Genomic DNA, 21,371 nt, shown 5'->3' with positions numbered 1-21,371 from the left:
CATTTTTAATACAAAACTTAGACTCCTTAGGAGTTTATTGTAATTCTAATCTTATACTTGATATCTGTTCCTAGTGTATATAGTTTTGTATTGGGTTTGGAACTCCTTCCACTCCTTCAGCCAATAACCTTTAAGATACCAGCCCCCTTGGGTGTGGTCTCTTATACTGTAAATGAAGCTGTAAAGTGTGCACTTGCTCTCTTGCTCCCAGCTCTTGTTTCTGGCTGCTAGTTTCCTGTTCGTGCAGAGGACTGTTATCTAGGACAGTGATCTGTAAATTTCCCCTCAATAAGTAACCCTTTATTAATCATAATTCTAAACTGCTGTGGGATTATTTTGTGACTTCTATCTTCAGTAATCCATATAACACTATGATTGAAATAATGAAGCTAAATGCATGAAAGCTGTTCAATAAATTGGTTGTTGAGAAAATGGATGAACAAGTGTTCCAGGGAATACATTTTAAGAATGCTGGTGTAGACTCAGCCATAAAAGCAAGCCCTTACCCCAATGCACAGTCCAAATCAAAGACAAGAGAATAGGGTCTTATACTTCATTAATGGATTCTTTTCCCTCTCTTTAGCAAGTCAAGTTAAACAGGTTGACTGACACAACCAAGGGCCCAAATGAGTTCCTGCAGCAGGCCTCAGTGACCAGCACAAGGTTAAGGGTCCCACCAGGGCCTGGCCAGGAGCCAACAAAGCCACAAAACCAAACTCAACTCATGTTGTGGGAACACTCTTATCCACATCTACCCATCGAGGCTCATGAAAAGTCAGCAGCTAAGGCTCATTCCTGTAGGCAAGAAATCAGATTGCAATCAATACTGAAAATGTAAATAGTACATTAGAAACAGCACAGTAAGCTATTGCCAGTTATTAGCTCAATAGTAGGATTTTTTTTAATCTCTTCTAAGACCTCGATGAAGCAGGAGGATAAACAGAAGAAATGCTTCTGAAGAAGGGAGATTTGTAAACTGTAGGGTTCATAGCAACCCTGCCTAAAGCTTGTTAAAAAAAAAAACGAGAGCCCCGTCTGGGTGTGGTGGTGCATGCCTTTACTCTCAGCACTGGGAGGCAGATGCGAGTGGATCTCTGTGTTTGAGGCCAGCCTGCTATACACAGTGAGTCCCTGGCCAGCCAGGGCTACATAATGAATGCTCATCTTAAGAAAGAAAAGCTAAATGAAAATGAGAGCCCAGTGCAGAGGCAGAGACTCAGGGTCTCAGCCCAGCGCTCAAGGACTGTGGCGCCAGCCCTCTTGGGAAGGCCCTTCAGTCAAAAGTTGACAGGGTCAACACTCATGCCACTAAAGAAAGAAGAATAATATTTTTCTGCGTTTGATTTAGGAGCCTACCAAGGGCCTCCAGCCTGAAGCTTAACGTCAGAGCACCCCACTTTTTGGCTACAGAGCTATTTGTGTGCTTCTAATTACATATTTCCCCAACCCCTTTCCTCACTTGCCAACCTCATGAATCATAAAAAGGTGACTGTTTTGAGTAAATTCATTTTGACACTGTTGAGTATTTATAGGCCTTGGGATGGAGTGATGCTGAGACTGTAATATATCCACGTTTTGATTTTGTTGCTTTTTTAACTTTTATTTTAATGGTTTGACAAGTTTAAAGAATAAAGCAATTCACTATTTCTACCTTTTGCATTTTATTCAAAAAAATATTCAGGTCACCAGACAAAATAATGTTTGTGAACAAAATCCACATTGAATTCAAACAGCAAAGCTAGATCATTGAAAAGAAAATGGTGAAATGTTGCCATAATGTGCCTCTTCCATCCTGTTTTCACTCTTGACCTTACTAAAGGTTCCCCTGACTTTCACATGAGAAGCGGGGTAGATGGTCCATTAAGTCACCATCGAGGTAGTGGATTTCTTTGATCAATATTCTTTATCTTTAGGAAATGGATATTAGGGCTGGGATGATGGCTCTGTGGATTAATGCACTTGTTACAAGAGGAGCTGAGTTCAAATCTTTAGTGCCCTTGTTAAAAAAAACTGGGATGGCCATGTATGCCTGTAACCACAGAGCTGTGGAGGGACAAAGACTTACAGGCACCAGTCTGGCACCAGGTTCAGTGAGAGACACTAAGGCAGAGAATGATGGAGTGGTCACCCAACATCTTCTTCTGGTATATATCTACTCTTCTCTCTCTCTGTCTCTCTCTGTCTCTGTCTCTGTCTCTGTCTCTCTCTCTCTCTCTCTCTCTCTCTCACATACACACACACACACACACCACTCATATACATGCACATAAAATTAAAAATTAAAATGTAGAGATTGTTTAGTATAGTGATTTGGATAGAGGTCCCCACAAAATTATGTTTTTATACGTAACCCAGGACCAGTATCTGTGATGAAAAGAAATTTCAAATGTAATTCAGTGCAGTACCTTGAGTCTGGCCTACATATTGAGTCCAGGACAGCCAGGGCTACATAGAGAGAACTGGTCTCAAAAAATTAATAAGTTGGAGTGTAATACAGGACAACACCTGACATCAGTCTCTGGACTCATATGCATGCACACATACACACATATACACACACAAATAAAGAAAGAAAAGAAAAAAATTTAAAATTACCTATAACAGAATACCCAAAACACTGACCTCTCACAAGAAAAAAAACAGATTCTCACAATTTATGCTCAGAAGATGCAATGTGTTCACTTCCACAAACATTCTCTTTACATACTAAACAAAGTGTATGTGCAATGTGTGTGTGCAACACATATGTGTGTTGCAGTATGTGTATATGTAATGTGGGTGGTGTGTATGTGTATGCTATGTGTGGTATGTGTGTGTAGTGTGTGTAAAATGTGTACGTGGTGTATATGTATGTGCAGTGTGTGTGCAGTGTGTGTGTGGTGTGTGTGTATGCAATGTGTGGTGTGTGTGCAGTTTGTGTGTGTGTAATGTGTATGTGGTGTAATGCGTGTGCAGTATGTGTACAATGTGTGTGGTGTGTATGTGTATGCAGTGTGTACATATGTATGCAATGTGCAGTGTGTGTGGTATCTGTGTGCATGCAATGTGTATGTGGTGTATATGTGTGTGCAGTATGTATGTGGAATGTGCGTGGCGTGTATGCAGTGTGTGGTGTATGTGTGTGCAGTATATGTGTGCAAAGTGTATGGGGTGTATATGTGTGTATGTGTGTTGCAGTGTTGTATGTATGTGTGTGCAGTGTATGTGCAATGTGTTGTGGTGTGTATGTGTGTTGTGGTATGTGTGGGGTGTAAGTGTGTGCAGTGTGTATGCAATGTGTATGTGGTATTTTTGTGTTGTGCAGTGTGTGCAATGTGTATGTGGTATATGTGAGTGTGCAATGTGTATGGTGTGTGTAGTGTGTTGTATGCGGTGTGTGTAGTGTGTGTGTATGATGAATATGTGTGAAATGTGTGTTCAGATTTGTGTTCAATGTGTGTGTTGGTGTGCTTATATGAGTTACCATGGAGTCTACAAAATAAATAAACACAGAAAATTTTGCTGTAAAGAATTCTAGCTGTAGTTTTCATAAATTTTTGTTATGTTATTTTAATGTTTTGTAATCAAGACATCTGGATTTAAGTTTTTAACCCGACTTTATAATAATAATACCAGGACATGTTGCTCCATTCCATCTAAGAGTTCACAAGTACAAACGTGGGAAATGCTAAAATTAACTACAAATGTCCATGCCGTTACATGCTACTCACATGAGGTGGGAGGACAAATAAAGCTAACCTCATCATTTCACATGCACTGAAAATATAAACAGAGAAATAGTGTTTTGCCTTTAGTGGGCAGCTTTCCACAGGAAGTATGAATTACATACAATTCATTCATCTATGTGTGCAATTCAAAAGGATTTTTTGTTTGGATTTGGGGAGGTATTTTATGTTTTGTTTGAGACAAGGTCTCACTGTGCAGCCCTGGCTATCCTGAAATACAGTATGTAGACCAGGCTAGTCTGGAATTTACAAAGATCCAGCTACTTCTGCCTCTACGGAGATGAGATTAAAGACATGTGCCACCAAACCCAGCCCTCAAAATACTTTGTACCTATTCTATCTGATCTCTGGCACTGAGGTACCAGACAATCCCTGATATATTTCTACAATATTAGTTCTTTACTTCTCTAAAATTCCATAGAAGTAGAATCATGCAGTATCGAGGCTGTTTGTGCCGAATTTCTCCAGTCCTAGGAGATGTCCGTGACTGACTCTGTCTTTTCTTTTTCTCTGCTAGGTAGTACTCTACGGTTCTAGGCCATTCACCAGCTGTCTTCCATTTGCTTCTCTCTTTCTCTTTTGTGTGGCTCCTGGGACTTGAACTCAGGTCACCTGCTTGCTCAGCAAGCACTTTTACCCACTGCTCCATCTCACCAGCCCTCACAGATGCTTGTGTAGTTCATATATCACTGATTTCTTTCTTGCCACTTTCCCCTCTACCTTTAGATATAATCTGCCCTTTGGTTTTCAGTTTCTAAAAGTAGATGCTTAGATTACTGATTTTCAGACATTTCCATTTTTCTAGTAGAAGCATTTAAAGCTGTACATTTCCCTCTAAAGTTTGCTTTAGCTGCCTTTATACAGTTTAAAACATTTTTCACTCAGTTAAAAATATTCTCTAATTTCCCTAGTGATTTCTCTGATTCACAGATTACTTAAAAGCATATTGCTTCAATGTCTGCATAGTTGAGAGTTTTTCAAATTTTTTCTGTGTTGATTATGAGTTTAATTCCATTGTGGCCCAGTGATTTTAAATTTGTAAGTAGAGAGTCATTCTTTGTATGAAAATCAAGATTAGCTTTGTTTTATAAAATAAAGATTACAAAAGAATAAACTGGCTTCCCCCACCACATATTAAAAACCCATCCTTTGCCATTCAATTATTTTTAATTATTTTAGCATATTTACTGGCAACAAATTAACCAGGATCTGGAGAGATGGTTCTGCAGTTACAAGCACTTACTAGTCTTGCAGAAGACCTAGGTTTGGCTCCCAGCATCCACATGGATGGTTGACAGCCATCCATATCTTCAGTCCCAGGGATTCAGCATCTTCCTCTGATCTCTTCAGGTACAAGGCACAGAAGTGGTACACATAAATAATCCAGGCAAAATACTCTTACATATAAAAATTAAGTAAATTTGAAAATAAATTAACCATATAAGGATGATTAATCAGCATCCTTGATATTCTGCCAGACAAAGATCTACAAGTCTACCCTTATTCCAGTACCTGATCATCCAACCTGATAATCCAGTGCCTTTAAGCTCCTGAATGTAATTTTCTCATATAGAAATTGGTGTAGGAGGTTCTTCTGTCTATGTATTGGCTTTTATTGATTGAATAAAGAAACTGCCTTGGCATTTTGATAGGGCAGCACTTAGGTAGGAGGAGTAGACAGAACTGAATGCTGGGAAGAAGGGCAGAGAGAGAGCCGCCATGGAGCTGCCAGGTCAGACATGCTGAATCTTTCCCAGTAAGCCACGACCTCGTGGTGATACACTGAAAATAGAAATGGGTTAAATCAAGATGTGAGAGCTAGCCAATAAGAGGCTAGAGATAATGGGCCAGGCAGTGTTATATGAATACAGTTTCTGTGCGGTTATTTCGGGTGTAAGCTAGTTGGGCGGCTGGGACAAAAAGCAGGCCCTCCCACCATCAACAGAAATCAAGAAGAGCTACACTATATACATCTAGGATCCGAGCAAGAACTTTGCCTCCTACAAATATGCATTCCTTCCAAATCTTTGAGAGCTGTCATTAGTACCAGTAGACCCTGCTCCACCAGTTCTCCTGTGACCCAGCAGAGGAGTTTGGGGCTTGCTTTTGTTCTTATAAAGCTGTTTCCAAATACCCCAGGCAGAATTCCACGCTTTGATCTCTCAAGGGAATTGATTCAGAACTGTGTGCTGTGTGGTGGCTAAAACCAAGCTCGCCACGGCAGTACTGATCCTGGCTTTGCCACATGCCTGCTCTGGGTCACTCCAGCCAATACACCTGTCTTTCATGCTTGGACCCAAGATATTCACAGGAGATGGAGGCAAAGTGTTTCTGTACTTTACCAAGAGCTTCCCTGAACCTTTCTCAGTACTTTGGGGCCAGGTAGTCAGCCACTGTGCACTAAAAGTCCAGAGCATGCCATCACACGAACATTATTTTTTATTTCAAGAACTTATCAATTTTCTAATGTTCTGTTCAGATTGAACAAAACCCTTAGTAGTACCACCAAACCAGTTTTAAGCTGATATAAAATTTCCTGTTCCCCCACCAAAAAAAAAAATTATTTCTCAGAACTTTGAAAAATTTAAAATAAGGCTGGGCAGTGGTGGCATATGCCTTTAATCCCAGCACTCAGGAAGCAGAGGCAGGCAGATCTCTGTGAGTACAAGGCTAGCCTGGTCTACAGAGTTAGTTTCAGGACCGGCTCCAAAGAGCTACAGAGAAATCCTGTCTCAAAAAACATTCAAAATATGAAATAAAAGAAATTTCAGTTATAACTAAAAAATAGTAACTTTAAAAAAAAAGATTTATTATCTTATGTGAATGATATGTTAGCTGCATGTATGTATGTGTACCACATACATGTGTAGTGCCTATAAGAGGTTAGAAGAGCGGGGTCTGAGCCCCTGGAACTGAAGTTAAGTGTGGGTGCTGGGAACCAAACTGGGGTCCTCTATAAGAGCAGCAAATGCACTTAACCACTACAGTCTCCTGAAACAACCCCACCCCACCCCATAACTACAGTTTTACACTCTGGCACAAGTTTGTGTTTTACACAACTATTGAAGATGGCTGTTTCTTAGAGTTCCCATTTTTATGATGAGTGATTCAACCTAAATATATCTGTACATTAACTCCTGAAATCCTGTTTCACAGAAGAAACCACTGACGAAAGAGCTACTGTGGTTGGTCATTTTTCTAAGTGGTCATTTAGTAGGTCCCCATAAGCTGTTCACAAGTCATGGGTGAGATTTTCACAGTAGACAGAATCCCATCATTTGTTTCTTACTCCGTCTCAAATTTCACAAAAAAATGGTGTTAAGGAAACACAAAGGAGCCTGAAAGTCAAAGAGAACAGGATTAACAAGAATTTGTAATGATGGAGCAGAATCTAACAAATCCTTTAAATCCTGACTTAGCTCATATTTGTCTGCCTACCTTGCTGGGGTGGCAAGAGAAGACCAACAGGATGCAAACTAACTCCCAGCAAACACTCAGGAATTAAAGGTACAGTGATCTTTTGAAGGCAGAACGCAGGGTGAGGCAGAAAACAGCACTATCCGTTCACGAAGTGGGAGGCCCCACAACAAACCATATCCAAACCATGGCAGGCAGTGTGCCTGGCACTCTCGTTACCACGGTCCTCTCACTCAGAGCCACACACTGCCACGTGACATTCACATCGCCACGTGACATTCACACCGCCACGTGACATTCCTCACAGACCAATTTGTGCGCCGTGCTCCTTGCAGCCTTTAGAAAGAGACATCTTCCTGACAGAGTTTGCAAATCATGTTTTGTTTTGCCCTTTATAATTTGCATCATGAAAAGCCTTTCCATATGCCAGAGTTGGTCTCATCACATTTCTTGGAGGAGGGAGACAGGGAAGATGAGCCCAGCTACAGGCCTGGTTTAAAGTGGAGCACAAATAAATATTGTAATGGCATCTTCTTTGCACAGGGCTTAAGAGCTTCCTATACCTACAACTTCACCTTGTATTAACGCATAGATGACTTTCTGGAAGCATCAAGTTTGAAGTGAAAAGTAGATCAATTGCAACTAAAACATAGCCTGATGTGTGAGATTTTTATCCGACTAACATCTTAACTGCAATTGTATCCTATGTTGTGTGAGCTAGCTGACTCTCATGACAACATTGGTTATGGAAAGAAATACTGCCTTACAGTACAAACTCCCACTGGCCTGAAGATGACTGGCTACATGGTGCATTCGCTCCCCATCATCTGGCTCCTGGAACTGAGAGACTAGAGTCACTTACAGACATCCATTGAGTTATGGTGGCAAGAGGTGGAGTCATGTCATGAAATGACAGTAGGACTTGGCTTATCCTCTCCGGGCCTCTCAGAACTAAATGCCTCCAAGCTTAGTGAGTGCTTGAACAACCAGCATCCATTCACACATAGAACACACCATTCTACTGATACGCTTGACTTCCTTCACAATTACAAGAGGAGACAAGAGTCCACAACACACAAGTCTAGACTCTTTTTCTTTCTTTTAACCTCCTGGCTTCCCTCTGGGGTTCTCTAAAAACTCCTCCTTCTCCTAGATTTATATTCAAGAGTTATTATAATGCATTATTTTTCTGATAGGAAAATGAGAAAATAGAGAAGGAATTTGCACACACAAGCACACGCACACGTGCATGCGCGTGCGAGAGAAAGAGAGAGAGAGAGAGAGAGAGAGAGAGAGAGAGAGAGAGAGAGAGAGAGAGAGTGTTTTAAATGTCCCTATGAGATGTTTTTCTAAAGTGGTTCACTTCACTGGCGTCATATCCAATATAGACTCCAGTAGACTGGAATTCTATATACCTGTCTAATCCGCCTTAAAGACCCACAAGGCCTTTTCTTCTTGTTCCTTCCTCGACTTATGCACTTTTACTTGGCTTTAGGCTGCTACTGTTGCCCTTCCTATCTCCAAGGCTCAGGGTCTTATTCAATGAGTCTGCAGAAATCCAAACAAGCACAACATCCGTATGTGTCTGCACCTGTAGACCCCCAAACTCTCCAACAATAACCCCTGCAGTGCCATCACTTGACTGGGACACCATCCCTGTACCATCCCATCATTTCAGCAGAGTTAGAAACGGCTGGAGTGCCATCTGCTCAATATTTCATCCCTCATTCTCTACATCTCCCTTAGTTCTTTACGCAACGTGACCATGCAGGCATCTCCAGCAATTCTGGGCTGGTCAGATTCACTGTGCACTAACGATCAGGCTTGCCTCCTGTCATGGTTTACCCGAGCAAACATTTTCATAGTACATTGACCTCTCGTCCAGTGATTTTCAGCCCTGACTGCAGAGCTATGAACACATACTCGCACTTGGACCCAGTGCCAAAGATGCTGATTTAATTGGCCTGGGTAGGACCTGGGCACTGCTGTGCTTTCCAAGTGATTTAAATTGTCCCCAGGGTGGAGAACACCAGTTCTATTACCTCTATACTTCTATTTATATGTGAAGCGTGAGTGATGCTTACCAATTTAACAGGCTGCCTCATACCCACAGGAGTTAATGGGATACTGAGTCCACTTAATTGAACACATATGGACCTCCTTAGCGTTTGTCTATCTCTAGAAACTGCCCTTGCGGTGTTCCTGGTCGTGATGCTCAGGCAATTGGCAGGGATATGCCTCTTTCAGCACTGGTTCTGGGGTCTCTGGTACTGCTAGAATTCTGAAGACTAATCGCTTACAACTAAGTATCTATTCCTATACTTTGATCTATATGAGGCAGGGAGGGAGTCATATGTCTAATCAGGCGGTAAACTGTCTCCCTCATGTGATGATGGATTGGCAAATATGTATCTCCCTCTTACACTTAAGAGTCATCTTCTTCCCCTGTTCTCAGTGAATGGAGGGTTTCAGTCAGGATAGGATAAACAGTTGAGAGTGGACTTTTAATATCTTTGTTCAGGTGCCTGGCTCTGAGAGTCTATTCTGATCACCATGGTGACTCCATAAAAAGACTTCATCTTGGGGGAAAGTCTTATACTTGGACTGGGAGCAAAGGTCAACAGACCATGAATCACACACACACACACACACACACACACACACACACACACCCCAAACTTACCAGGGAGTTATGACTTCACCCTCAGTGAGCTGGAAGATGGCCCAACTTCATAGTGAAGGGCATGGACTAGGTTACATGTCTCTCTTTGAATTCCAAGTCCAACATCTCTAGGGTGTATAAATTAGAATTAGTCATGATTAGCTAATTCATAGAGTTCTTTTGAGGATTAAATGAAGCAATGCAGGTAAAGCTTCTTAGTAGCCTGTCACGGTACGTAATTAATGTTTTCTAATAACGTGCATAAAAGTCCTCACTTTGCATAACCTTAGAAATCATTTAGGGGATTAAAAACAGAGAGGACCATGGGAAAACATCCTAATCACGATACTCACACTCTTAATTTGAGGGTAGACTAGAGAGAGTCTGTGAAGAAGGAATAAATTGGGGTGGAGAAATAATTTCCTATTGACATCCCGCCCTTCTGCTTTGTGCAGGTGGAAAAGTTTTCTAGTGGGCACAGCCCAAGTTAGATGTTCCCGTTCTCCAGCTGACAGATGGGCAGGGAAGGAAAATTTTCCGAACTATATTTCCCTAAAGAATTGAACCAGAAGAGGCTGTGCGGCCTCGGGTTATGATTTGGGGTGCTGGTAAAAGTTAAGGCTTCTGACACTTATGAAGGCTTCTGAGACCCTGTGTGCTGTAGCCAGCAACCTCCCAGTGACCATGGTAGCTGGGACCAAAAAGGAAAGTTGACTTTCCTAAGGCAGCAGAGGAAATCACTTCCCTGCTCCACATGGGCTGTGTCTCAAGCTGTTTCAGTGACAAAGCATTGACATCAGGCTGTGATCCGCTCTCCCGACACCTTCCAGTGTCCTTAACGTGACTCAGGGCTGAACAACACTCAGGAGAGAGAAATTTTCTCTCACCTTTAGTAAATAAAAAGAAAAAAATCAATAAAATAATTTCCAATCTGTTCCTTTACAACTAGATGCCCCACTGATCAGAGTAAGTCAGGAACAAACGCATTAGCTCTGTAAGAAAACAGCTTTTGGAAATAGGATTTGATCTGGTTGGCTGAGTGGTCATTATGCTTGAAATTCTCTGTGCCATATTTACTAGTCAATAGAACACACAGGGATGCAGATGGCAGTGACGGCGCCTCTCCTTGACACCAGCTTCCAGACCACATCTGCAATTACTGTCAAGACCATCAAACTAACCAGCAGCTTCGGACACAAGCTTAATTCTGCCCAAAACAACACAACAAGGAGTTTGCAACAGAATAAAAGAGTTTCCTCAGGACCAGCAACTCATTCTAATTTCTGAATTTGGGAATGCTACCTGTTCCTGGGACTTAAATTTAAGCATAGTTCCTATAAGGCTTTCCTTATCCAATCCTGTTCAACTGAGGACCCAGACCACCTCCCCAAGTCCTGAGCCTACGCTGATCTAGGTGAGAGTGTATCAGAAGTCTTATTGCTTTTGGTGGATGCTAGGCTTCAGTGACGTTGGTCCACAGTCCTTAAAGTGACTAAGGCTGAACAACACTCAGGAGAGAGAAATTTTCTCTCACCTTTAGTAAATAAAAAGAAAAAAAAATCAGTACAGGACAGCAAATCCGTGAGGCTGGTCCACAGTCTAGGAGAATGTGTGGGTCCTTGCTACCTAATTCCTACCTGACTCTAAGGGTGCCATGTTCTAGAGGCCCCATTACCACACCTAGCCACAAAGTAGAGAACATTTTTAATACTGACAGCCTACCATTCTCAGGAGTCTGTACTCTATGGAGTCTCTCTTTGAGGCCCTCTTCACATCTGTTCTTCTCTGGGCTTGAAAGCATCACCGCCACCATGGCTTCCTGTGACGGGGGAGTGTCATATATCAATCTGTTGATTTCATTGGTTAAGCAATAAAGAAACTGCTTGGCCCTCATAGGTTAAAACATAGGTGGGTGGCGTAAACAGAACAGAATGCTGGGAGAAAGAAGCTGAGTCAAGGAGTCGCCATGATTCTCCCACTCCAGAGAGACGCAGGTTAAGATCTTTCCTGGTAAACCACCTCGTGGGCTACACAGTTGAATAGAAATGGGCTAGTCCAGGTGTGAGAGTTAGCCGAGAAAAGGCTAGATATAATGGGCCAAGCAGTGTTTAAAAGAATACAGTTTCCGTGTAATTATTTCGGGTAAAGCTAGCCGTGCGGGTGGTCAGGTGCCGGGGACGCAGCCCCACCGCTCCTATTACAACATTCCTGAATCATGAAAAATCATTTATGTTTTGGCCTCTTTTTTTGTTTTGTTTTTGTTTAGCTGTTTTTGGTTTTGTTTACAGCAAGAAGGAAGGAAAAAAGGAAAGAAGGAGGGAGAAAGGGAGGAAGGGGAGGAGGGAGGGAGGAAGGGGAGGAGGGAGGGAGGAAGGAAGGAAGTAGGGGAGGGAAGAAGGGGAGGAGGGAGGGAGGGAAGAAGAAAAAAAGCTAGTCTTGTACAAAGCACTTAAACTATAAGTTACATATTTTTGGCCTTGGGAAAGTCACCGAATACTACACAAGGTAGGCTAACCTTGAAGAGATGAAGGCTATATCCCAATGCCCTAGCCATGTGCTGCTGGCCAGTCATTTACCAACTGCCAGTATCAATTGCACTTCAGGTTTCCTAGTGTAATATGCACATCTGGTGTCCAGCCAACAGCCTCATTTCTGGAGTGGGTACCCATCTTCCAGTGGGTACTGGCTACTAAAACAGCCACCCATCCTTTGAAGAATTGCTTTTGCCCAAGCTCCATTACTCTGGGTAACCTATAATCCCTGACTGGGTGATACAAAAAAGAAAGTACGAGCCCCCTTCCTTCAAGGTGGGGCTATCTGTGAGACACTGTTTCTTCCCCCAGGGCATCCCATGGGACCCAGCTAAGGCTGAAGATCAGAGGTGACACTTTTGCTTTCCTTTCTGTCCCTTCCACCCCTCTGGCCACCACACTGTTTCTCACTCCTCCATGCCTCAGAAGGACATTCTTCTAATGCATCCCTGCATAAACACCTCCAAGCCCTTGTTCAGATTCTGCTGGTGGGGAACCTGGCATGAGGCAACGTGTGGGAAGAGGGTTAGAGGTGGTGAAGGCAGGCTCTTGAAGTCATATTGTTGAGAAACATGGGTTCTTTTCTATTCTCCTGAATTCTATGGCTCTCTGAGCTGGGTGCTGTAAGAAGTCAAGAGCTCATGAACTCAGCTTCATGTGTTGAAACAGATAAGGTTCAAAGTGTCAGAGTGAGCTGCCTATACTTTGGAGGCTGGTAGCTAAAGGACAAACAGGATAAAATGGGAACACTCTACCTACCAAGAAGCCACAATGGAAAAACAGATTGCCTTCCAGTTTGCCAATGAAACTTACTACAAGCTTTCTCAAGACCCAAATGCAGGTCTCCTGATGTACTATGCTGCTTAGGGCACACAAAGTATCCAAAGCAATCTGCAACCCTGAGACACCCCCCCACCCCATCCTCCATGCAGTTTCCTGTGGGATCAGGAGGTGGTCCAGGACATGACTGGAGGCTGAGCTACTTCATATCAAAGACTCGCCGTGCACTCAAAACCAAAGGGGTGATGAGCTTATAATTTACTCAATGTGAGAGTTCATATCTTTCCTTTAACCAATACCAATATTTCAATGTTTCTCAAGTAGGTCTATAAATGTACCTTTAGAAATTTGAAGTTTTTGTAAAATTTTCTACTTTAATTTCTATGATTGTCTTTCAAGACTAGCATGAGTGGATTCTGCATCTGATGGATGACCACAGGTAACTAAACACCGCCAAGAAAGTTCAATATCAGTGCTCTAATTGGGCATTGACTACTCTGGGACCCATGACTACAAATGCTAACCTCAGTGAATGGTTTTTCAGGCTGGAAACCTGTAGGCGTGTTCTTTAGAGTCTAGGAACTTGCACATTTAAAAACTATTCAACAGCAAGTTTATTTCTGAAGATAGTCAGCACTAATTCCAGCTGCTGGCATGAATATGACCAATACCTACAAATTCTAACGGCTAACAAGATAGAATGTAAGGAGGTGTTTAGTAGCCTGCCACCCATGATACGACACCAAATGGTTACCCTGAGTGTTAAGGATGAAGGTACAACCGTGAAAATTCAAAAGACATCCCTTTACGGACTTTAATTTAAAATCCTATGGAATATTTTTAATGCAGGCTCTCATTTAGCCCAGGCTGACCTCAGACTTACTATGTAGCAAAAGAATAGCTTTAAATTCTTGATACCTCTGCCTTCCCAGGACTAGGTTTACAGATATGTGTCACTACACCTTGCTCAAGAATTCTGCTAATTCAATCGCCACTCAAGCATGAGGACCTGAGCTCAAGTTACCAGTATGTGTATAAAAAGCCAGGCATGACTGCAGGCACCTGTAACCCCAACACTGGGAGAAGGAGTGCTTGGGAGGTTGCAGAGAGGAAGATCCTGAGAACTTACTAGCCATCAGACAAGTCAAAATAGCACATTCCCAGTTCAGTGAGAGACTTTGTTTCAGGACAATAAAGAGGCAAGAAACAAGGGAAGGCACGTCACATTCTGTTCTGGCCTCACCAGGAGTATGTACCTATACACTGTATACACCTGTACACTCAGACATGTACCACACACATATAACAACTACACACACCACCACCACCAACAACAACAGCAGCAGCAGCATACAAAAAAGCAAAATATAAAAATTTTCTTTTTATAATGGATGAAAGAAATCAATGAATACATGTGACATTGGCCATGAGTCTATTTCAAAGTGAAAATAGATATATATTTATATGTTTTATATTCCTGGTAGGGTCCCTGGGAGATACTTAATAAACATTCAACAAGAGGATTACTAGGGATCATGCTACAGAGGTGGGTCCTTTAAGGAGTTTAGGGGCAGGTGGGGGAAAGACTCAGATTAAAGATGAGTATTTGATCACAAAGAAAATCTATATCTTCACAGACGTGGAGATTAGAAAGAAGCAGATCACCATGAGGCCAAGAGACGGAGGCCTTCTGGCAGAGGGGCGGAGTTGAGAGCAAAGCAGAGGACACACGCACTTTCTAGGATCAAGGGTGTTTTCCTACTGCTTCCTCATGACCATTCCACAGGTGCACATTGTCATAGAACTAAGATCCAACAACAAGGCGTGGGGACATAAGTGAGCATGGGCTTCCCACTGTTGGTCACTGTACTCACTCCAGAGTCTCACGGTTAGAGGTCTGGGGGCACAAAGGGATTGAACGCATGGACGGAAGGGGTAAGGCGAACCATCCATTTGTCCACAAGTTAGGACGACCTTTTCTGTTAAGTGCCTGAGAATCTGGACAAGGCTCAGATAAAAGAAGCACTTCCTTAACAAAACTTCTCCATCTATTTTTGTTTCTCTCGTTTCTCTCTCCTTAAACTTAAGCTATCTAGGGATTAGCCAATCAATTAGAACATGCTTTAATTAATGGCACTGTTCAAACTGGTCTCTGTTCATTCAAGCCCCCAAAGGCAACCTTATGAATGAAGCGGAGGCTGGAGGTTTAGGACTGCAGTCTTCTTGGCAGTCAAACCCAAATCTTTCAGGCATGGATGCTTTGAGGAAACAGCGCGAACAAAGGCTGTCAAGGCTGGTGTGAGCCCCAGGGATCACTGGGCCAGTAGCAGCAAACACAAAGGCCTGAAAACTGTATCTCTTAACAGAACTCTGGGAGAGAAGCAGGCTGTGCAGACCAGGGCTAGGCAGTTGTGGAATTCTCTCACCATGAACCTGTCTTGCTGCTTTGCTCTTCATAATTCTGCGTAAAACTCATGGTTAGGAGTGCTAGATTAAATGCATGCATTCATTTTTCCCTTCTTTCTGCAACCATAGAAAAGTGACAGTAAGACTTTTTTTTTTTCAAACTATGGATGCTTAAGAAGAAAGAGGAGATGACAGCAGACGAAGGACATCCATCAGGAAGACCTTGGAAGATGGACGTGACGACTGACAGTAATGGGGAGGAAGATGAAAACTAAGCAGGAGAAAAAGGTTGCCATCAAGAAGTAAACTAAATGGCCCCTAAATCACAGGAGAGCTCTGAATATAGAGAAATGAGATTACCCTAGTGGCTGGCAGGAGGACTCTGATCTGGAAACTGGGAGGGACAAAATAAGTTAATCACCCCACCTTCAAGTGCCCATGTGACTCTGCTCCCTATTTTGTAAAAGACTGGAGGTCTTACCAACAGTACAAAAGAACCAGACTGACCCCTCTCAAGCACACCGTACTGATCAGAGCACACTGGACAAAACAGAAACCTAAGGCAGAGGTTTTACATGACTTCCTTTAAACATATGATTAATAGTTGATGTTTAAAATCATTATTATAAATGGCATAGTTTTAAAATTCCACCTTCTGATTGTTTGTGGATATTGACAACCGACCACAGATTCAACAATCTGGCCATATTAATCTGATCATTAAGACCTTACAGCTGACTGGGCAGTAGAGGCACACTCCTTTAATCCCAGCACTCAGAAGGCAGAGTTAGGCAGATCTCTGTGAGTTTGAGTTCAAACAACCAAACACACAGACAGACAGACAGACAGACAGACAGACAGACAGACAGACAGATCATACAGCTGTGCAGCCCCTGCACTTCCTACATATATAAACACACCTCTGGTCAAGAATGAGTGTTGTTTCTTCCTTTTTGACTCATTTTACCCTAATTTCTTCTCGAGCTAATTCCCTGGCTAGAACTTCAGAATCAACATCAGATGCATGTCACTGGGAGAGCATCACCGTCTCCTCCGACCTTATGAAGAGAGCACACACAATCCCACCACTGTTACCACTCTTTTAATAAATTCCTATCATCAGCATAAGAAAATTTCCTTTTATTGCTGCTTAACCAAGAAAGTTTAGAAATCACTAATGAAAGGTGAGTTTTATCAAATGTTTTACATCACCTACCAAATAGATCGTGGTTTTTTCTCCATCGTTAATTTGGTAAATTGCCATTGGCCAATTTTTGACAGTGAGTATTCCTTGATTTCCTACATAAATCCACCTTGTTCTGGATATATTTTCTCAGTATTACTGTACCAGTTGACTAATATGTGATTTAAACCATATATTATTATCTATAGAGATTGGCTAAAATTCCTTGAATAGTCCTTGAGAAATTTGGGTGTACTGCTCAACATTACTGAGCTTCCATTTTCATTTTTATAAAATAAAAACAATGCCCCACAATGTTTTGGATTGTGATAAGGATTAAAAGATAAAAAGTATGGAAAATTCCCTTGCACATTTCCTGGCACACCATGGGTGTCCAGCAAATATTTATTGGAGCATGAAAATTGACTCCCTTTCTAATCAGCTAAAATGTTAAAATAAAGCCTATATAAAACATTCTCAAGAAAAATCAATAGAAGAAAACTTCATTTCCAAAATCAACAAGAATGACTTGTAATGCAACACTAATTCATGGAGCCCAGCTCTGCTTCGTTCCCCCTTAATGCTGAAAACCCAAGGGTCACCATCTTGAGACAGGAAGTCCAGAAGGAAATGGCTAAGAGCCTCCCCCAGGACACCTGCCCTCTCAATCCCTAACCATAACTCCTAACTATACTGCTGATGTAAATGGCTGGTAAAATCAGCTTAAACAGTTGGCCGGAGTTATATTTCAATCGTTTATGACCTGGCTCACTTAAGTCATCAGAATTCTCAGGTTTGCTCTTTCCTCATTTATCAAAAACAAACCAGAAACAGTGAACCTGGAGAGATGGCTCAGGGGTTAAGAGCACTGGCTGCTCTTGCAAAGAACCTGGGTTCGCTTCCCAGCACCCCACATGGCAATCTGTAACTCCAGTTCCAGAGGTTCCAACACCATCTTCTGGCCTCTGGGGGCACTGCAAATATGGAGTACACAGATTTAACATAGGCCAAATGCTCATACATATAAAATAAAAATAAACAAACCTTGAAAAACAATAGCAGCAGTAATCCCTACCCTGCCTGTGTCATCGTATTGTTAAAAGAATGAAACACAAAAGTTTCTTTAAAAACTGAATCCAGCTACCTGGAAATACAAAGCCTGACTACTACACATTACTATTATCAACAATATGCTATGTGCTTTCTGTTGTTTATGTACTTGCATACCAAGGGAGCCAGTGATGATGAGCAGATGTAGGGCACGTGACTGTTAAGCAAGTTGCTGGAGTCCTACAGTCGGGAATTGGAGCATCAGCATCTAAAGCCAGGCAGCCCGTTCTCCAGCCTCTAGGTTACATGAAGGAACATGTAGATCCCACTCAGGGAAAAGATTAACGGTATGGCATTAAGACCCAGCATCATTTGACACAAGAACATCTATTAAAGAGAAGGGGGGGCTTTCTTTTTGTGAACATCCCTTTTCAGAATCGTTTGTTTTGTTATTCATAGAAAAACATAAGCAAAACAAGCAAGAAGCCTGACACAGGAAATGCCTCCCCCCATAAAGCTCCAGTTAATCGAAGGTTTCCTTGGCCAGCTGCCCCAGTTGTACAACTGGAAGACATTAAGACATTGGGGAACTCGCAGTTCTCCTGTTAATCTAATACTAAATTGTTCTAACATTTCATTGACTCAGAGATTGCTCTCCATCCGACAGTAGCTTCCGCCTCTGGATGTTCTTTCGGAGGTCTCTCCGGTCTCGTTGTAGAATCTGCGAATAGCCACAGGCTCCTCATGCATGCCATCTCCTCACACACCTGACATGGGGGACTCACTTTCGAGACAGACGCTGCAATAGGGAAGACTCCAGTCCTAGGCACAAGCGCCACCTCTCCTCACAGCCTCGGGCACACTGGTTGAACGGGGTTCATCAGATCCACGTCCTTCTCTGGTTGGGTCTCAGGGAGGGTAGGATGATCCTGGGAAATTCCTGCTGTGACTGCAGGGCATTGTTCGCAGTGGGAAGTGACCGTTGTGGTCCAGCCGGCCGTGTGATGTGGAAGGAGCCCTGCTGGAGCTGCGGAGCCTGAGCCTCCTCTGCAGAAACCCAGGAGCCTGTGCTGCTCTCGTTTCTCTTGTTTCCCATCTTCTAGCTTTCTCTCAGCCAGCATTCCTTTTGTTCATTTATTTATTTTGGTTAAAAACAAACCAAGCTACAGTTAGACATGACGGTAAGGGTCTGTAATCTCAGCACAAGGGAAATGGATACAGGCTCGTCTCTAGGGCTTTACTGACCAGCCAGTCTAGTTTACAAGAAGGGTCCCAATTCGTGGAGCAACCCTACCTCATACATAAAAATAAATAAGTCAATAGATAAATAAATAAGTGATGGCCCCGAGGAAGGACAGCTAAGGATGTTTTCTGGCCTACACACACACACTTCCATACTATAGACACACACACATACACACGCCTTGCATACACAGCTGCCTTTCTCTATGCACCTCAGCCCAATACTTTGAGTGCTGGGGTTGAAGCTCAGTGTGGACATCGGAACTTGCCCTCCTGTGTGCACTACATTCTCTTCACAGGTTCTTCCATGGCTCCCATCCTAACTCTGCCTCTCCTTTCCCTATAACCGAGACCAAATGGAGAATCTGTTTTCCACCCAGGTCTTCCTGACCATCATTTCGACCTCTTTCCATCCTCCATCAACTTGGAACATTCATTGACAGCTTATATTAGATTCTGTGTCACCATGACAAAATACCAAGGAAGGAAAGGGTTGCTTGGATCATGATTTCAGGTGTTTCCATTCACTGTCACAGGCTCCACATGCTATGGCATAATATCAGCAACAGATGCAGATGACAAAGGAAGTTCCTTATCTTATGGTGGGTGGAAAACTAGAACAAAGAGCATATAGGAAGGGGTCAGGGCAAGATAAAGCCCCAAACAGCATGCCCCTAGGAACCTGCTTCCTCCATCCTGGTTCCACCTTCCACAGCTCTACCACCTCCCCAAGAGTCCATTCAAACGTTAAACCAGTCAATGGACTAAACCAGTTACTAGGTCAGAACCCTTATAATCCAATTGTATCTGAAAACACCCAGAGATGATCTTTACTAGTCTCCCAGGTGTTTCAGTCCAATCAAGTTAACAGTTAAGATTAACAATGTCGAATTTCCTACATGCCTGGCCCTATCCCAGGAACAAGTAGATAAATTCAAACAAAGTGAAAACTCCTCAAGGAATTTAAAAGTCTGGTAGAAAGGACAGAGTGGTGTCTTTAAATGGATTGAAAAGACCAGATGTGGAAGGTGATGAATGCCATTTCCAGAGAGCACCTAACCCAGCCCAGAGTTATGAACAAGGAGGGAATTGCAGAGCGGAAGCCACCAGGGATGGCTCTTAAAGAGAGTAGAATCAGCTAGATGGTGGAGGAGGACAGAGATCCCAGGTAGAGAAAACAGCGTATATAAAACAGGGACAGTGATTCAGTCCTTGAGAAAGAGTCACAAGCAATAGTTGAGTGTAAGTGCATTGAGAAAATTTTAGAAAATAGGAGAGAAAGATTTAGGGAGAAATAAACATAATCATGAAACACCACTTGCTAATCAAGAAGCGTGTGGGAAAACACTGGGAAGTGGAGTTAAAGAATTGCAGTTTAGGGCACACTGGTAGGAATGGGAAGAAGGCTGAAGACTTCTTCCGGGACACCAGCTAGGATGGGGAAGAAGGAAAGAGAGCCTCTGTGAAATGTGACCTTGAGAAGGAAAAGAAGGGCAGACATGGAAGAATGTGATCTTGAACTTGACGAGGTGGGCAGACGCGGAAGAGGAGGAAACTGGAGGGGCTTCTGACCATCACTCATGGGGAGGGCAGAACAGAAGAGGGGGGCTCAGCAGGGCTGTGCCAGCTTGCTGGCTTGAACACCAGAATAAATGGAGACAGCATCTCCAGCATTCAAGTAGCCTGGAACTAAAAATAAGGTTTTGGGAAGGTGTCAAAGGTGCTAATTGGGCCAAGGGAAGGAGATCAAGCACCAGAGATTATAAGAGTTATGATAACAGAAGTCCATTTCAGAAAACTGCAGAAAAGGCAAAACAACATAGTGACTGACATCAGATCCATGAGGCTGAGGACCAGGCAAAGGAGCAATGGAAAATATTAAAAATGAGAGAATACAGCCGAAAAAAAAATGTTCTAAGGCTGATACATTTGCCTGGGTTCTGCAGAGGAAAAGAACCAACAGAATGTTCTATTCTCCGCAGTCTATGTCGGACTATGAAACAAATCTACCAATGCATGCAATTATAAAGTAGATTTGTTAAATTTGCTTCTATGGCTAGAATCTGGACAATGCCATAGTGGCCATCTGCAAGGTAAAGAGCCAGGACACCATCAGTAGCTGCTCAGATCAGGAACCTAGAAGCCTCAAAACAGAGGGACCCAAAACAGAGGGACCAATGATTCAACACCAATCTGAGGCTGAGGGTCTGGATGTGTCCTATGGAGGGGTATATGCAAATCTGTGTTCAAATGTCTAAAAAGCTACAGTGAACATCCACTGACAAACATGGCAGACAAGCTGTACACACACTCAAGTCTGTGTGAGCTTTCCCATTCTGTCTTCACTCCACCCGGGCTGTGACTGTATCCCACCC

Source organism: Microtus ochrogaster, unplaced genomic scaffold (genome assembly GCF_000317375.1).
Source record: "Microtus ochrogaster isolate Prairie Vole_2 unplaced genomic scaffold, MicOch1.0 UNK26, whole genome shotgun sequence".
NCBI lineage: Eukaryota > Metazoa > Chordata > Mammalia > Rodentia > Cricetidae > Microtus > Microtus ochrogaster.
This window is presented reverse-complemented; position numbering follows the sequence as displayed.